The following is a 13,417-nucleotide window of genomic DNA, read 5'->3' as shown; positions in this document are numbered from 1 at the left end:
CCCTTTCCTCTTCTATGAAGAAACCCTTTCTGGGACCCCACATTTAAATTCTTATTCACACACCTCCTTGCTGGCCCTAGTAGGACCAACTTGGCCAGTTAGCCTGGCGATTATTCGATGTCTACTGACTGGGGATTTCCCCCCAAAAAATGACCCTGAATTTTTGAATTTTATTGATATTGATGCTGCATTTTATGTTGTATTCTATGTTGTGCTGTTTTCAAGTTGCAATTTAATCAATGTTTTAAATTTGCTGTGAGCCACACTGAGGACGGTTTTTAAACCGGGAAGGGCGAGGTATAAATAAAAATTTATTATATTATTATTATAAAATCTCAGTAGATTTGCTGAAATACATGTTGAGCTACTGATTATCTGGAAAATACCTTTGTAAATGAGTTGTAGCTACGGGTATTTGGACTTACATTTTTATTTATTTTTAAATCCACAAACAAATCAGCAGTGAACTCTGCCCAAAGTCACTCCTTCAGCTGGGTGTCTCAGTGGAGTCAAAGCAGAGCTAGAATCAGGTTGGCAGTTGTGCTCAACATGCGCTACAATCAACAGGGGAATCGGCTCTGTTTCCTCTGCCAAAGGATTTTATATTGTCTGCAGGAGTCATTCCTAAACTTTTTGCAACGGTGGAAACCTATATCTTTGCAAATAAATTCCAAATGGCACCTTAGATCTCCTCCTGGGTACTTTTCCTTACAAGGCAACTGACCTTATACTTTGTAATTTCCTTGGAAGAAAGCTGCTTTTGGAGTTTTCTGCCACTCCAGAACATGGTTGGTTAATGCTTGCTTGAGAACAAGTACTCTCAATGTGTGAGAGAGAATGTCTCTAAGCACTGGGGGGGGGGGGGAATGAACTATGTGCTACCTTGCAGGAGTGCTCCTTATGCAGGATCTTCTGATGCTTCAGAAAAGTTGTTAAACACAAGCAATTTACTGATTTGATAAAAATAAAACTTTTTTAAAAAGCCTCTAAACAAGAATATTCATGTGTTTATACCTAGGTGTAGGGACGCGGGTGGCGCTGTGACCTAAACCACTGAGTATCTTGGGCTTGCTGATCAGAAGGTCGGTGGTTCGAATCCCCATGATGGGGTGAGCTCCCTTTCCTCGGTCCCAGCTCCTGCCAACCTAGCCGTTCAAAAGCACACCCAAAAAAGGTGCAAGTAGATAAATACTTCCGGCAGGAAGGTAAGTGGTGTTTCCATGCGCTGCTCTGGTTTTGCCAGAAGCGGCTTAGTCATGCTGGCCACATGACCCGGAAAAACTGTCTGCGGACAATTGCCAGCTCCCTCAACCTGTAAAGCGAGATGAGCACCACAACCCCAGAGTCATCTGCGACTGGACTTAACTGTCAGGGGTGCTTTACCTTTTTTATACCTAGGTGTAAATTAGCACTTCTATGGGCCCCAGTGACTGGTCTAGGACAGGCTTGGGAGACCTGTGGACCTCCAGATGTTGCTTGTTTCCATCAGATCTCACCATGCTGGTTGGTTTAGGAACACGGGAAACTGCAGAACTGCCATACTTTGTATGGACTTGATGAGTGTCTTAGATGGGAGACCACTGGGAACTTCAAGGGGGGGGTGGAGTGGAAATACAGTTGTGTGTGTGTGTGTGTGTGTGTGTGTGTGTGAAGAGCTGAGATAGACAGATTTTGTGAAATCTACACACAGGTACCAGCTCCCCAGCCTATACAGGTGCCAGAATCTTTCTGACTCCGTATCACACATGTCAGAGTGTGGCTGTGGGGTCGTTCCAGTGCTGCCCATTTTCCACACCAGCAGTGATCTAATTACACAGAAATTAGTGGTGAGAAGAATCATTTTGTTTTATAGCACCAGGGACCAAGCCTGCAATAAATCAGAGAGAGATAGAGAGATTTTGAGGTAGATGGGAACCAGCAATCATTGTATCTTCCTACTAGGAGTGCCATTTAGGAAGGGCGGTTGGCATTTCCTTCAAAACCACATTATTCTGTCTTCCTGGCTATCTCATAACTTCTATATCCTAATTGACTGTCGCTTGTGACAAATAAATATGTCTATGTATTAGGTCTGTATGCCAAAGACACAAATCCCTTTAGGAACACAGGGAGCTGAAATATCAAGTCAGACCATAACTCCGTCTAGATCAGTACAGTCTGTCTACAGCATGACTTGCAGTAAGCTTCCAGAGTTTTAGATTGGAGGCATTCCTAGTTCTACCTGGAGATGCTGGGGACGGGGGGACTTCCGGGTCGGCGCCATCGCCGAATGGCGGACTCCCTCCGAGCTCCGGAGGGAGCCGGCTTGGCAGGGGCTGGGTCCTACCGCACCGGCGATGCGGGGACCCTTAAAAACCACGGCCAGAGGAGGCCGTGGACATGGAGACTCGGCTGGCACCGTTAGCGCTCTCCCGACTCGTGAAGGAGCCTTTTTAAAGGCTACGGATCGGGTGCCGGGGAGAAGCGTGGTGCTTTGAGTTCTCTGCTATCCCTGCCGAGCGCAGCCGCATGCCATCCGGCGGAGAGCGCTGACTTCTTCTATTGAAAATTCGGCTCTAAAGAAGAACCCGTGAGTAATTGGAATATGGACTAAAAAAAAGGGGATAAATTTTTAAAATTCGGAGCGAACGGGGGAGGCGGAAAAAAGGAAGTCAGCCCACCCCTAAATTGTAGAAGAGCCAAAACAAAGGACTGGACAACTAAGATCGAGTGTAACCTTATCTTGCCGAATCAGCAACTTTGCGAGGGAAAATTATAAGATTGAGCTGGAGGAGAAAAGTGGAATTGTTTTAAAAAAAGCAATCCCCCCCCAGAATCCCTGGAGCGATTCGTGAAACTGCCTGGAGAAAAGCGATGGAGGTCTTGACAGCTGTCAAAGAGCTGTCAAAAAGGAAGATTAAAATAGAGATTTTGTTATGAGGACTTTGCCGGTTATATTTGTTATAAATTGAATATAAACTGTTTTAAATATCGGTTAACAAGCTACTTGGTCTGGTGGATGTGATTCTGGAAGGGAACTTTGCTACTGCAATCCACCTAGAGGAGCCGAGGGATATTGCATGTGTTTTTCACAGGAAACTTGAACAGTTGAATGGAACTTTTAATCTCCTGGGAAACTGCAGGAATGGAACATTATTTTGTCTACAGAGGTCTACACACTACAGGAAACAATGGAACTATTTGTTGGAAAATGAAAGGAACATGATGCAATGCTTTGCTCCATGAATAACAAGCCTCTGCGGAGACACTAGAAACTTTTGGAAAAAGAACATTTCTGTGGGAGAACAGAGAAATAAAAAGGAGGAGAATGATTGACAAGAACAAGGAAATAACAAGAACTGGACAGAACTGGGGGAACATTTGGGATATTCAGGTTTGACAAGCTTATGGATACAAAATTGGAGTTTTTACTCCTGGATCTAAAAACCTGGATAGAAGAAATGGGCCCTTTTTTGATAGACTCCTTCTATGATTGGACATCCGTAATCAAAGACTGGCAAAGAACCTGAGGGACATAGTGTAATGTGGGAACTCCAGGAAGATATTAGAAGTGGAGGGATAGGTGAAACGCAAAGGGGAAAGAGGGGAGGGAAAATTGGAATCCAAAGGCTGTAAAATTACTATTCATATTTATCTTATTTCCATCTGTACTATGCTTGAAAGGGGGAAACTCGTGGAAGGGTATAGATCGATCTTAGGGAATGGGAATTTGGATAAATTGGGTTATTGATGATGAGTGTAATTTGGGGATAAGAACTTGTTGAATTTAATTGCTTATTTGGAAGATTTGGAACACAAGAGGGGGTAGGGAGGGGAAGTCCTAGTTATTGGCAAAAAGTTTATAGATTGGATTTAATTTGTTTTGATTTGTTTTAATTTGGAAAACCTTAATAAAAATTATTATAAAAAAAAAAAGAGATGCTGGGGACGGAACCTGGGACCTTGTGAATGCAAAGCAGATGCTCTCCCACCGAGTCTTTGCTTCAGAAGAGGATGGGGTCTGGATAATAGTGAATGCAAGAACAGAGGACATTTACAACCTGGGAAAAGCAATTGTCAGTAATTATTCTAATTGTCTACTTTCCATGGTATCACAAAACCCACTCAAGGGTGGGGAAGACATTGCTTCCTGTCCTCGTGTTTATGGAATTGGAGATGAGGGAGTAATGTGTGGGAATGTTCTGGGGTGCAAGAGAGGATATATTGACTAATTATATCCTTATCCAACTTGTACTAACAAGTTCCCAAAATATCAGCAGAGTTTATAGACATTCCCCTTTAAGTACGCAACGGTAACGCTTGCACAGGTTCGCTAGAACCTCTATAATAATTACTCTGGTAATTTCCCCTTTGTTCCCTCTTAAAATACAAGACACGACACAGTCTTTATAAAGGTATAAAAGAGTTTACTCACGTTCTGTTCACAATATGATCCCAGAAGGTAGGCAGGCTTAAAAAGGTAAAATACATTTAGAATCTATCTTGTAGCAAGATAGTCCTTATCTCCTCTCTTGGCTGGGAGCCAAGAGAGCATCCTTAGATGTTTCCTCATGGAAGGAAGATGGCAGAGAGAGGCAAGAGAGAGAATGGCTGCCTGCCCTGTGCTTTTATCATTACCTGCACAGGTGAGGCCACACCCACCTCTGGTCACATGCGGAGGAAGTCCGTCCCCAGGAAGTTTACCTGCTTTCTGGACAGACATCCCTCCCCATGTTCTAATATGTACACTCTAGGAATGTTGTCATTGACTGCTCCTGTGTTTACATCCCACATAATGTGCAAATGGAAGATGGTGGGCGGACCCCTGAACCAAGGCTCCAACTTACTTTATTTGTATTTGTATTTAGCTACTTATCCTGTTGGGACACGGGTGGCACTGTGGGTTAAACCACAGAGCCTAGGACTTGCCAATCAGAAGGTCGGTGGTTCGAATCCCCGCAACAGGGTGAGCTCCCATTGCTCAGTCCTGGCTCCTGCCAACCTACCAGTTTGAAAGCACGTCAAAGTGCAAGTAGATAAATAGGTACCGCGCCGGCGGGAAGGCAAAAGGTGTTTCCGTGCGCTGCTCTGGTTCACCAGAAGCGGCTTAGTCATGCTGGCCACATGACCCAGAAGATGTACGCCGGCTCCCTCAGCCAATAAAGCGAGATGAACGCCACAATCCCAGAGTCAGTCATGACTGGACCTAATGGTCAGGGGTCCCTTTACCCTTTACCTTTAAAGGCAATTGTCAGTAATTATTCTAATTGTCTACTTTCCATGGTATCACAAAACCCACTCAAGGGTGTGGAAGACATTGCTTCCTATCCTCATGTTTATGGAATTGGTGATGAGGGAGTAATGTGCAAATGGAAGATGGTGAGCGGACCCCTGAACCAAGGCTCCAACTTACTTTGTTTGCATTTAGCTACTTATCCTGTTAACAGGGCTGGACTGGGGCTAGTAGTCTGGGCAGGAAGTGAGATGCAATGCTAGAGCAATGTTACATTGGTCACTACATTAATTCACAAAGTAAATGATCTATTGAGGGATCCGTCATTACTATTTGCTGGGGCTCTGGAAAGATCAGCCATGCCTGAACCAAGACTGATTGGCCCCTTTTTAAAATCGGGAGGAGAGAGAGATTGGACTTTGATAAAATGTCTTTGCTCCTAAGAGGAGCCTATCAGAAGGGTCTGCTCTTCCTGTAAATCATTAAGGTGGCCAACTTCATGGCTGAAAGGGAGGAGGGAATACAGCTCCCTTCTACTTCTTTCTCCAATGCTTTGATCCACTTTGACCCCAACAGCTTTCTGGGTGACATTGTGCAGACGCCTTTGTAAATGTACACGGCCTTCATTTTGACAATGTCCAGATTCATCTCCATGCGGAGATAACAAACCAGATACAGTTCATTAGCCGAACCTGGAAGCACTTGGAAAACGAGCCCTTTCCTTCCAAAGACTCCTGACTAGGGAGAGACGAATTTGTCAATGTCTTTTTCTCATTTGTTCCCATCATAAATTCAGCTCTCCACATTTTCACATCAGTTTGTGAAAAAATTCTAATCCTCATGAAAATTCATCAGCATTTTAGTGCAAATTTCTCCTGATAGAACCTTTTTGTATGTGATTTTGCCTAATATAATGCATTTTTGTACATCATTTCCACCAATGTTTGTATTTTTATGCAGGCTTTGTCCTAATATATGGAGCCTTGTACATATCACTTAGGGACGCGGGTGGCGCTGTGGGTAAAACCTCAGTGCCTAGGACTTGCTGATCGCAAGGTCGGCGGTTCGAATCCCTGCGGCGGGGTGAGCTCCCGTAGTTCGGTCCCAGCTCCTGCCCACCTAGCAGTTTGAAAGCACCCCTAAGTGCAAGTAGATAAATAGGTACCGCTTTATAGCGGGAAGGTAAACGGCGTTTCTGTGTGCGGCGCTGGTCTGGCTCGCCAGATGCCGCTTCGTCACGCTGGCCATGTGACCCGGAAGTGTCTGCGGACAGCGCTGGCTCCCGACCTCTTGAGCGAGATGAGCGCGCAACCCTAGAGTCGGACACGACTGGCCCGTACAGGCAGGGGTACCTTTACCTTTATCTTTACATATCACTTGGCTGGAAAATTGCATTGCAAAATTCAGAGAAGTGCAAGTTTTAAAAGATGGGTATGTTCTGGTTTGTGTCTTGTTTCAGGTGTGAATGAGTGTGTATATGTTCCAATATACAACTTTAAGCAGCAGGAAGTAGACAAAGCATCTAGACAAAGCAGTACTAATCTTGAGATAGCATCCGTCCCCCAGAAGTCTTCCCAAGGCTGCTTATTGCTGGCAAAAACTCGTCTTCTTCCTTCCTTCCTTCCTTCCTTCCTTCCTTCCTTCCTTCCTTCCTTCCTTCTGGACTGCCGGGAAATCTATTTTGCAATGCACATCACAAAACTGGACCCTATGAAAAAAGGATTTGGCATGCTCATTCCCAAATTGTGCTCCCTCCCATGACACACAAATCTACAGTATATTTCTTTCTCAAATGTAGCTTTCTCAAATGTCTCTCGCCCAGCACATAGGAGCAGAACTGAAGCGGTATAATCTAGCACATCCTGTCTGTGCTGTGTAAATACCTTTTCTTGCATCTACCCACCATCACATTGCAAAGAAGGAGACTTGGGCTGTTTTTTGTGGCTCGTCATAAGCAGTCTGAGCTCTTGGCTTCAAGGAACAGCCGGGAATGTCATTAGACGGATTCCTGTGGCAGCAGTTGGGGAATGTATCTTGCACAGGCCCAGTCAAGCAACGTCTCTCCAGCACCGTGATTTCGCTTGGGAACCAGCCAGGATTGGATGGGGAAGGGAGAGAATGTTGACCTATCTCCCAGCTTTGCTTTCTCTGAGTCATAAACATAAACTGACGCCAACCATCCATCCAACTTTCACTGGGAAAGCAGCAATGCAGAAGCCTTGTCTTCTGGCAGTCACTGCAGCATCTTCCTCTTCCTCCTTCCTCCAGCACTCAGACTCTCCCCACACCCTTGCCCCAGTGTTAAATCCAAGCATCAGCCTCTCGAGCATGCCGTGGGACACTAATACATTTCATTATTTGTTTACTTTGTTACTTGTTTATTGCATTTATAGCCCGCCTTGTGAAAGCTGGACCATAAAGAAGGCTGATCACCGAAGAATTGATGCTTTTGAATTACGGTGCTGGAGGAGACTCTTGAGAGTCCCATGGACTGCAGGAAGATCAAACCTCTCCATTCTGAAGGAAATCAGCCCTGAGTGCTCACTGGAAGGAAGCAAGGAGAAGGGGATGACAGAGGACGAGATGGTTGGACAGTCTTCTCGAAGCTACCAGCATGAGTTTGACCAAACTGCGGGAGGCAGTGGAAGACAGGAGTGCCTGGCGTGCTCTGGTCCAGGGGGTCACGAAGGGTCAGACACGACTAAACGACTAAACAACAACAGCCCGTCTCGTAGCCAAAAAAAAAAAGGCTCTCAGAGCAGCTTACAAAAATCAGCTCTAAGACAGTCACTAAGACAGGCTCACAATCACACGAGAGGAAGAAGTAACAGAAAGGAGGACAGAGAAGCAAGCACAAGTTCTTTAAGTTGCAGCCAACGTCCATGGCAGTTGTGGCTATTTATTAATGGTAGTATTAATGCTTGCTGTTAACCAGAATAGCAGGAAGTTTCGGGGAGACAGCCTTGTGGAGGGTAGTCTGAGAAAAGATCTCTAAAGACTTGTGTTTTTGGAATATCAGTATGTGCAGGGGAAAAGCAGACAAGCATCCAGATTGTCATCAGTCCCCCTTCTGCCTCCCAAATGCTATGACTTTGGAGCCAGGAAGCCAGCTGCAAAACTTTCCCCCCCAAAATTATTAATTTTAACATACAAAATTATAAAACGTACCACACAGAATTATCACAAATACAATCTTACTGGACTTCCATCAGTACCTCTGATAATCCTCCGCCTTACATCACTTCTTACGCATTTCCTAACTTAATACTGTCTTTATATCTCTTATCCTATCTTCTCTCCTTTTCCGTTTTAACAATATTTCCATTAATACTCCTCACAGAACTTCTTGCAAACCTACAAACGTCGTCTGGTCATCACAAATACTCTTCAAATAGTCCGTAAATTTACTCCAGTCTTCAGTGAACTTCTGGTCCCGCCGGTTTCGGATCCTTCCTGTTAGTTTGTCAAGTTCTGCGTAGTCCATTAATTTCATCCTCCATTCTTCCACCGTTGGTAATACTTCTTGCTTCCATTTTTGGGCCAATAGTATTCTTGCTGCTGTTACTGCATATGAAAAAAGCTTACTTTCCTTTCTATTTATATACCCAAGAGAAATGCTTCTGGTTTCTTTATAAAACTATATTTCAACATTTTTTTCATCTCATTATATATCGTCTAAGCGAACTGCAAAACTTAGCCTGTTTTCCTTTCTCCCCACCTCCCACTCCTAATGCTGGAACCCAGGGACATTTAATAAAGAAGAATGTTGGCAAATTCAGAACAGGCAAAATAAAGTTATTATTCACGCAGCATGTAGGTGAACTATGGAATTTGTTCCCACAAGAGGTGGTGATGGCCACCAACTCTGATGGCTTTTGAAGATTAGACTAATTCATGGAGGATAAAGCTGTCAATGGCTTCACTGCAGGAGGCAGCATGCCTCTGAGTACCAGTTGCCTGAGAATAACGCTGTTAAAGTCAGGTACAGTTTGCAGGATTTGACCTGGTTGCCCATCCTGAGAATAGGATACTGGACCAGGGAGGCCTTTCAGGGCTTTTCTTATGTTCTTCACTGCCTACTTGACAGTTCTCACACTGTTTTTCTCTCTAAGCACACACAAACACAAGGACACATTAGTCTCTCAGCCACCATTTGGTACTTTGGCCAGAAGGTATAGCCAGCAGTGAACAGCCATCGAAAACATGGGCATGAATGACAAGATATTTCTCCAATTGTTTTCGATAGCTGTTCATATATACAGTGGTACCTCGGGTTACAGACACTTCAGGTTACAGACTTTGCTAACCCAGAAAGTACCTCGGGTAAAGAACTTTGCTTCAGGATGAGAACAGAAATCATGAGCTGGTGGCATGGCAGCAGCGGGAAGCCCCATTAGCTAAAGTGGTACCTCAAGTTAAGAATGGTTTCAGGTTAAGAACAGACCTCCAAAACAAATTAAGTTCTTAACCCGAGGTACCACTGTATATTTAAGAAAAGGCCATCACACTTGACAACCATTAATATTAAATATTATTTATCTCTATACTATAGTCACACTAGTCCGCCATCATGCTGTTTTCATTGGTTTTCCCCTTAGGTTCAAAAGGCAGTGATGGGGGAAGGAGCAGGAAGAAAAATAAAGGGGATGTGTGTATGGTAAATGGCTAGTGGGGGCTTAGGGAAGGCAGGGGAAGAAGTGGTTTTTTTGTGTTTGACAGTTTTAGTCCTCTGTTGACAGGGGGAAAGAGAGAGGAGGAATTAGTGAAGGGGCAAGTGGAATTGGGTGAGGATGAAAATGGCATTTGGAGGAAGGAAGAGGAGAAAGCTAGATACAAGTGTGAGAGAGGGGAGGTTAAGGGCTCTGGTGACATGATGGAAGTAAGCTGGAGTGGAGGATGATTCAGGAGGGGCAGATGGGAGTGGATGGGGGTTGAAAGGGGCATTTGCAGTGCTATGGAAGAGCAAGAAGGGGGGGCTGGGAGAAAGAAGGAGAATACTTCAATGTCCCTTCCATCTTGCTGTACTCAAACATCTCTGTTTCCCATTTCTCAGCCGCCTCATATGAGAGAGATAAAGGATGCAGAGCCCTCAAATATCCCATAGCGCCTTCCCACAGTATATTTCATTCCTGGCACCGTGTGTTGCCTTCAAGTTCAAATTCAATGTAGTGATTTAAAACAGATATTTCATTAACAACAAAATATGTACACCGTCCATCAACTGAACTTACTTACTGAGCTCTCTAACTGAACAAGCTTACCAACAGAGTGGTCTGTGAGCAGGGAGGAGTTGAAAATAGGAAGAAGTTGAAAAAGGAGGAAGGAGGAGGCATGGAAATGGGGGTGAAGAATTGGGGGTGTTCTTTAGCCAACAGCAATTTACAGAGCCATAAAAAAAGAAGACAATCCCTGCCCTGAGGTTTACAATCTAGAAGTTATGATACAAAAAGAAAAAGGAATAGGGAGGGAGGCGCAGCAACAAGTAATCCCAAACACATTATTAAAGTTACAAAGTTCTTATAACGATCACAGAAAGTAATAGCTATTAATCTTTTACAGCTGTGAATGAAATTAAATGTATGCAGACTTTAAAGTGTCTATTGAGTATTTATTTATTTTAAGAATGTATCTACTGCTCGGTTGTAATGAAGGAGGCTAATATTTGTAGACAAGCTATTACCGTTGATTTGGAGCAAATGTCAATCCATGGAAAACCAAATTGCAGTTTGCTCCAATTCAGCAGCAGAGAGACGGTTTTCCCAGGGAGGAGCCCTAACGCTGGCAACCATCATTGCTGTGGAGAAATGGTGATAGTTCTGGTCCCATCTACACAGTTAGGTAGGTAACTGATGCCTTCCTGAGGTTGTTCGGCTTTGAGTCCCAACAGCCCCCAGCCAAGATAGCCAGTGTTCAGGGATGGTAGGAGTTGTAGTTTTCCCCAACAATGGTCTATACTAACTGTCAATAAAATAAAATTATTATTATTATTATTATTATTATTATTATTATTATTATTATTATTTATACCCCGCCCATCTGGCTGGGTTTCCCCAGCCACTCTGCGCGGCTTCCAACAAAAGATTTTAAATACATTACAACAGGGGTGGCCAACTCCCAAGAGACTGCAATCTACTCACAGAGTTAAAGACTGGCGGTGATCTACCCCCTTTTGGGGGGTCCAGGTCAAAGTTGTTGAGCTTCTTTGGGTGGAGCCAGTGATCTACCAGTGATCTACCACAGATGTCTAGTATTCTACCAGTAGGTCACGATCTACCTGTTGGACGTGCCTGCATTAAAACATCAAACATTAAAAACTTCCCTAAACCTTCACAGGTGTCTTCTAAATGGCAAATAGTTGTTTATTTCTTTGATATCTGATGGGAGGGTGTTCCACAGGGTGGGCGCCACTACCAAGAAGGCCCTTTGCCTGGTTCCCTGTAACTTCGCTTCTCACAGTGAGGGAACCACCAGAAGGCCCTCGGCGCTGGACCTCAGTGTCCGGGCAGAACGATGGAGGTGGAGACGCTCCTTCAGGTATACTATACGCCGGGTCCCTCTGCCAGTAAAGCGAGATGAGAGCCGCAACCCCAGATTCGTTCGCGACTGAACCAAACAGTCAGGGGTCCCTTTAGTTTTACCTTTAGTAGTGGATTTATACTGGACCATCCACCCATCATGTCACTTTATTAGTTGTTTTCCAATGCTTCCCCAACACTAATGCATTCTTGCCATCTGGAGGGTGAAAGCAATCTTGCCCTCTGTAGCGCAACAAAAGTGGGACAAATATTAAACCTGAATATGTGTGGCATTTAAAAGTTACAGGGTTTCAGCAGGAAGCTATGGGACATGCACTCACCAGAGATAAAGCAGGATGTCAGCCCCAAAACTTCTGCAGGCACAAAGTGCATAAACTGTCCCTGTACCATCATCAGCCCAAATCATCATCAGCACACAATAAAAAGTATGGGAGGGGAGCGTAGGACTGACTCATCTGGCAGTGTCCCAGACCTCTCCCTCCACAATAAATGTTGCTCCCTGGGCTTCAGAGAGGCTGAGAGTGAGCAGAGCCCACAGTGTACAAGATTAATCCATTCCTGGGTTTTTGCCACTACCTACCTGTCCTGAGTCTCAACCATCTCTCTTTTTTTATTCTCACCCCACACCCCTTGGAAACTTGCATCTTCTCTTCAAGTTGCTGATTGTTCAGCCCAACCATGCCTGTCCCTACACTCCTGTCTCTGACCTTCTTCTCCCCACAGCTGCAGCCAGTTTATCTAACAGGATGTCTAATTTATGTCCAATACAAATGCGTGCAAACAACAACTTATCTATTTTAGCACCTTGCATTAAACTTTCCCTGGGGAGAGATAATAAAACCTTCAGGCCTTCGGCTGCCTGCTCTCTCTCTCTCTCTCTCTCTCTCTCTCTCTCTCTCTCACACACACACACACACACACACACACGCAAAAAAAAAAAACACCTACCCTCTTTTCTCCTCAGTTTGTGGCTTCCATGAACATTAGGACTTTTGCCATGTATAGAAAGCAGATCCCACCTGCCCCAGTATGAGATAGCAGCAGATTGCTCTTTTATCTGTGTGTGTCTGTCTAAACAACCTGCGTCTTGTCACCTCGGAGGGAAAGCAGTACCAAGCAAGGTGGCAAATGCATAGTGCAGGGCCCATAAATCGAGCAGGTTGTTGCTCCCAGCCTTGGAAGGAGAAATGAGCATTGCGTTTATGAGAAAGCAGCACTCTCTCTCTCTCTCTCTCACACACACACACGGTCAAGAAGAAATCCCAGTTAGGGCTGACTGCTGAAAGGTCTTGTCATGCTCTACACACACACACACACACACACACACACACACACCCTTAAGAGAAGCAACCAATGCGGACACTAAGTGAGGCCTGTCTCCCAAGGGCTGTTTAGCATTCTGGTTGCGCACACCACCGGCAAGGAGCGGGCCAAGCCCACTCAGATTTCACAGCACGTCCGCAAGTCATTGGCAGGTTTAAAGCCCTACAAAGGCAAAGCCTGAACGAGGCAGTGATGGAGTGATCGAGCGCACAGCCATACATGCCCAGGCACATATGATAGCAGAATGGATGCATGCAGCAGCATGCTGATGTAGCCCTCGTGCTCCCTCTCTTTCTCTGGGTCTGACACAAATGCACAATGGCATACCCTCCAACATTTCTCCAAT

Source organism: Podarcis gaigeae (assembly GCF_964106915.1).
Source record: "Podarcis gaigeae genome assembly, chromosome: 2".
In the NCBI taxonomy this organism is placed as follows: Eukaryota; Metazoa; Chordata; class Lepidosauria; order Squamata; family Lacertidae; genus Podarcis; species Podarcis gaigeae.
Note: the sequence above shows the minus strand (reverse complement) of the source record.